We start from the raw sequence: 5584 nt of genomic DNA on the forward strand, positions 1-5584 counted from the left end.
ATCCGTGCATAATATCCAGAAAATTTCAGAACAAATAGTTACAAATATGGAAGAAAATATTATTATAGTTATTATGCATTTACATGTAAGAAACATGCTTTATTTCCTCCAACTGACTTATGCGTGAGCATAATTTATTGGTTGGGTTCAATTGGATTTTCTAACCAACACTAAGAAACATGTAGGTTCTAACATTACATTTGAGAGGATGCTGGTGATGGTGGGCAGTAAGCAGAAACATGGAGGGGAAGAGAGAAAGATGAGTGTAAAAATAATCTAGTGTTAAAAGAGAGTACGATAATATGATGGGCTTCAAAAAAATCAAGTACATCCAATGGTTAATATCTATTTTGCAAAAAAAAAAAAAGTACAAGTCTCTTACGGTAGGAGACCTAAAGAGGTCTCCCACCGTAGCCTTTGCCATCCATTTGATATTTGAACATGTCCTGAAACAATAAAAAAAAAAAGCCCAAGATAAAGTCCAAGTTAAATGGGTCGGGTGCAAAAACATGACAGCCCAATTGTCTATCTTCTTCAACCTAGCGCAGCCGCAAGCAAGCACAGAGACACAAACTCAAGGGTAACATGAAAAGATTGGAAGATATACCAAAATTGATTTCAAACATGTGTTTGAGAGTAAAATCGCGTTTGAGAGTGTTAAAACGTGCGTTGATGCTCATGCTGCTTCGGTTCGCTGGGTTTCACGAATTTTGGTGCAAATTCAGGCGAATCAGTAAGTGAACGTACCGCGAGTCGGTTCGCGCGAACCAATTCGCGGTTCTCTGGTATGGAGAGCGAATTATGTTACTCTGTATAAAAGGCACTCTGAAGCCAAAGTCAGTCTCAGTATAATATGATAGTGAATACAGGATGAGAGAGAGCTAAAATAGGGCAAGGCAGAGGCTCCTTGTATAGAAAGTGAATGGGCCTCCTCACGAGGCTTGTGTCTTTAGCCATATGGGTAATGGGGCCACGTATTCAAACTCCTTACCACTCCGTCAGTCATCTGAAACTATCTTGTCATGTTTTCTCCTTGCCTAGTGAAAGGATTAGCGGCTTATCCATTCATTTGGTCGCCCAACGTCCTAATATATTAGCTCAAGACTTGGTTGTTTAGCAGACTTACTACATCAGGGTAGACCGAATACACTGATGTGGTACATGACACACAATACATAGAACTTGACATGACACGAGAAACCATAACGATCAAGTTAGGATAAAAATTTAAAGGATTGCAGATGTTTTTGGATCATAACATGAGCAATCACATTTGGCTGCACGAAAATCAAGTTTAGCTCAATATTAGCTATGTATATGATAAAGGCAACATGACTAAAAAAAATTGTGGACTTTTCATAATAAGAGCATAAGGAAATGCTGTGTCATTTGTTGCGCAAGAATCACACAACCAAAAACACGAGAATGCAGGGCTCTGCTTTCCACCCTTCCCATGCCACTAGAATTCTCCCATGTTTCTGACAGTGTGGCTTTGGATTTTGGACCATACAAATTGTTCAGAAGTACACGTTTAAATAATTAGATATGTAAATGTGGTGGTTTTTTCGGATGCATACTTCTAAACTGATGTTGGGGTGGGGAAAGTAGCCTTCGTGAATGCATCCTATTTATCAAATAGATGAGAATTAAGATTGATTTCCCCAAAATGAATTTGCAAACAAGAACAGGGTAGGCAACATGCATGATATGATTTCTAAGAATGGGTCTTTTATGGTTGGATGATTCCGGGACCATGAACTTTCTATTGAGATTTCCAGTAAGAGATGGGTGGCAGTTTGCGACAGGCAACTGAAAGTCGGACATGGTCTTTTTATAAATATATAAGCTGAAACAATATTGATAAATAAATAAATAAATAAAAAATAAAATTGTAGGTAGTTCCTTTAAAATATATAGACCTGATTGCCTAACATAAAATCTCTTATCTATTGGACATTAATGACAGCTGCCAATAGCAAAAAATTGTTGTGTTATCATCTACAAATGATGTGGTGTAGAAAAGAAATATACTGTGGAAGTATTGGCCAGAAAGCCAGCAAACAAGTTGCCAGTTATCAAATTGGATGCAACAAGCTTTACACAATGGTCAATAGTGATGGTTGAATTTTCACACCTCAAGCCCATATGATCTTGAGAACTTCCCCTACATATCTTCATTGTTTGCCAAAGTTCACAAAATGAATTATCTTAACGGCCAACAGATATCAAGTTTTTTATGTTTCAATTGTACTTTATGTACAATAAAATATAACAAGGATAAAAAATTATTAACTATCCTGCTTGCTCGTGCCAAAGTTGTCTGCATTGAATTCAAGTATTCAAATATCTGTAGTAGATGTCGTGTCCAACTAAAAAAGGTATTCAAGTTTGTTTATTTTCCGGGCTTAGTGCGCCTTGTGCTAGCCTAGCTTAATAATATTTGCCATTTTCAAAAAAAAAAAAAGTTTGTTTATTTTCGAAACATAAAAGGTATCTAGTAGTTAGTCCTTGTTGAAAGAGGAAGAGGAAACCACAATAACAACAACAACGAGAATAAAATAATCGGAACCAACCTTTTTCCCAACCTCAAGAGAACCTAGTTCATCATCCCACAATACTGACTTTGCACCATTAACTGTAACCATTCTAAGAATAGTTTCGGCAGACAGTACTGTTGGATCTGTAGTTCCATTAGCATAGACTTCCCGTCCTTTGTTAATTAGAGAAGCTAGGTACATTTCATCAACTGCAAATACCATCTATTAATGAAAGTTTCCACCTAGTAAACCTTATCTTGCATTTTTTTATAGAGTATACTGCCTAGCATTTTCCATTTCAAGCATGAGACTCCCACCAATATGTAGTGTGGGGAGGGAGGGTTGGGTGTACATTGGCTTACACCAAAGTTTTCATGGTGTATTCTACTGGTGTATTGAAAATGAAAAACTCTTCACATTAAAATCCATATTTGTATACAAGATACTAATGAGAAATACTGAGGAAAAATAGAAAAATGAAAAAGAAAGGATACTAAAAGTATAAAGTTGAGATGAACCGATGCTCATGCGATTGTTTGATGGGGCCCCATCAGTTCCCAAGGAGACACAGATACCAGCATCAAGCATCTCCCTAACAGGTGCAAATCCAAGCATTCTCATAGCAGCAGCTGGACAGCGAGACACTTTGACCCCTCCCCTTGAAAGAAGAGATATCTGAAAATGTTGGGCGATAATCATTATTGTTCCTTACACTAATCTATGATTAATTACCATTCCAGTAACTTATAAACACAACCTAGGAAGGTCAGTTTATCCCCTTAGTATGTATTGATACTTTCTGATAGGAACCTGAAAGGTCAAAACGGGGCCAGTGATAGAGAGTAAAAGTTAGTTGATGAGGTGGCACTAATTGTCATGTGAATGGGGAGAGGAAAAGGGAATTAAATCATCCATTCATAATTATTAATGAGGTGACATTGATTGTAATGTGAATGGGGTTATAAAAGACAGGAAAGTGGGAGTGAATCAACCATTGAGAATTATTTTTAAGAATTTGTTAGGAGAGTTTATCTTTAGCTTAGCTGTGGTAGGAGATCTCTGAACTCTGGTTTATCATTTCCTTTTCTGCTTTACCACCGTTATAGAGCTCTTAAGCTTACCCATTTACATTATAATACAATCTCTTTACCTTGAATTTTGGGGTTCGATCAACTTTCATTTTGCTTCTTCCTACACCTTTTTTGTCTCACTATTTTTAGCTGGGTTGGATTGTTGCTAAAACTTTACCAATAAAGGTACACACCTCAAGAAACTTTTCTTGTTCTTTATTCTTCCCCAAGACTTCTCTTTTCGGTCAGTCTTCTTAAGGAAGTTGGTAGGTTCCTTTCAATTAGTCTCTTTAGGAATAATGAGGAGGGCAGGGAGTGCGGAACATAGTATGATAATTATCAACAAGGAAAACTGCATTACCGAATTGAGCATATCTACTGCAAACTATGCATTTTAAAGTTGTCGCATTTATGGGGTAAAAGGATTATTTCTAGTAAAGTTTGTAGCTAGATCCACAAAGTTCATATATGTCCATACTTGCAAACAATTGTGGACGTTTATTTCCATACCACCATTACTATTTATTATAAATAAGAAAGAACAGAAATTTCATTCATGAACTGAGTTTTGTTGAAAGATGAATTTAAGAGGCAAAAATTTATCTCATTATCATCCACCCAAACTGAGTGAGCTGCTAACAGATTGTTTTGAAGGAAAGCTATCTTGTCCTTGTCCAGGTATGTAACAGTTCCATGATTAACTTTATGAACATCCGCCACTAGTTGGTTCTCATAAGGTATCAACGTGCTGACAAATATCCAAAAAAAAACAAAATGTATGTAAAAGCTCAAGGTAAACAAGTATGTGATAAGTATCTCTTCTTGTAATGTAACAATGTAAAGAAGAAACGGAGATGAGTTAGGTAGCTAGCTACCATGTGTATTCCTGTTTTGAGTTGTGTAGCGGCATCTTTGGTTTCAAGAAGCAAGCGATGAGTAGAGTTCATAATTTGTCTAATTCCAAACCAGATTCTGATGCGACCTTGGGCTGTATCGTTGTACTTGTGATAATTGTCCCTTTGAGACTGAATGCAATCATGAGTGGTGAGAGTGGCCCAGGATGAGGGCAAACCGTGGCCAGAATCCATAGTTGACTGGGTTAAACAAGCACGCAAACCAAGCAATTGGACTGCTGTAGCCATTCCAGAAACATGTTGGCCACCAGCCTCAGCAAAACAGGTTACACCGGAGTGAATGAGCTCGATACCACAAAGTAAAGTAGAGAGGTAAGAATCGTGTTCGGTGATGTTTGATTCGTAAGGCCAAATGCGGTGGTGTAACCAGGTGATAAGGTCAACATCATCGGCAATGCCTCTGGCAAGTTGCTGGGAAGAATGAACATGTGTGTTAATGAGTCCAGGGAGCAAGATGTGGCCGGTGAGATCAATAACTTGATCGGCAAGATGAGAGAAGTCAGAAAGAATATGATGGGAATGTCCTATTGCTTTGATTTTATCTTGTTCAACAACGATACCTCCGTCCTTAAACACCCGCTGCTCCACGTCCATGGTTATAATTACACAACCGTGCATCACAGTCAAGCACCCCTTCCTCTCCATCGAACTACTCTGCACCGCACACGTTTAAGACAAACAACACAAATGAATTTTAGTCGAACATATCAACAAACAGTTTGTGAGCATCGTAAGACACAAACTTGAGGGAGTAATCATTTACTACCAAATCAACAATTCAATAATATCTTTAACTTGAATGCTCTGCTCAACAAGGCTGACTTGAGGATGTCCGTTCTCTCAAATAATAGGCAATTATTTATTAAAAAAAATTTAAAGCACCTTCAACGAATTTTGTCTTTCATCAGAGATATTAACTTGTTCTCCCTATAAAAATGTTGCGGTATCTATTAGTTATAGGATTGCTATGTAAGGGGTTAGGATAAGGACTTTTTCTCTCCTCAAAAACTAACAGCTCCCATAATCAAATATGTATAAGTTGATCCACTTTCATGTTATTTTG

General features: G+C 37.4%; 1 pseudogene across 1 annotated transcript; it reads right to left on the reverse strand.

The window, feature by feature from the left end:
• Positions 1 to 2363: 2363 nt before the first annotated feature.
• LOC146959505 (uncharacterized) lies at positions 2364 to 5308 on the reverse strand (annotated as a pseudogene). The gene is made up of 4 exons (XR_015024965.1): positions 4483 to 5308; positions 4213 to 4355; positions 3056 to 3214; positions 2364 to 2746 (listed from the first exon to the last, which is right to left on the reverse strand). The product of XR_015024965.1 is annotated as an uncharacterized LOC146959505 (transcript).
• Between the last annotated feature and the right edge of the window lie 276 nt (positions 5309 to 5584).

This window comes from Medicago sativa, chromosome 1 (genome assembly GCF_051527215.1).
Source record: "Medicago sativa cultivar Bolivia chromosome 1, Bolivia_mono, whole genome shotgun sequence".
NCBI classification, from domain to species: Eukaryota; Viridiplantae; Streptophyta; class Magnoliopsida; order Fabales; family Fabaceae; genus Medicago; species Medicago sativa.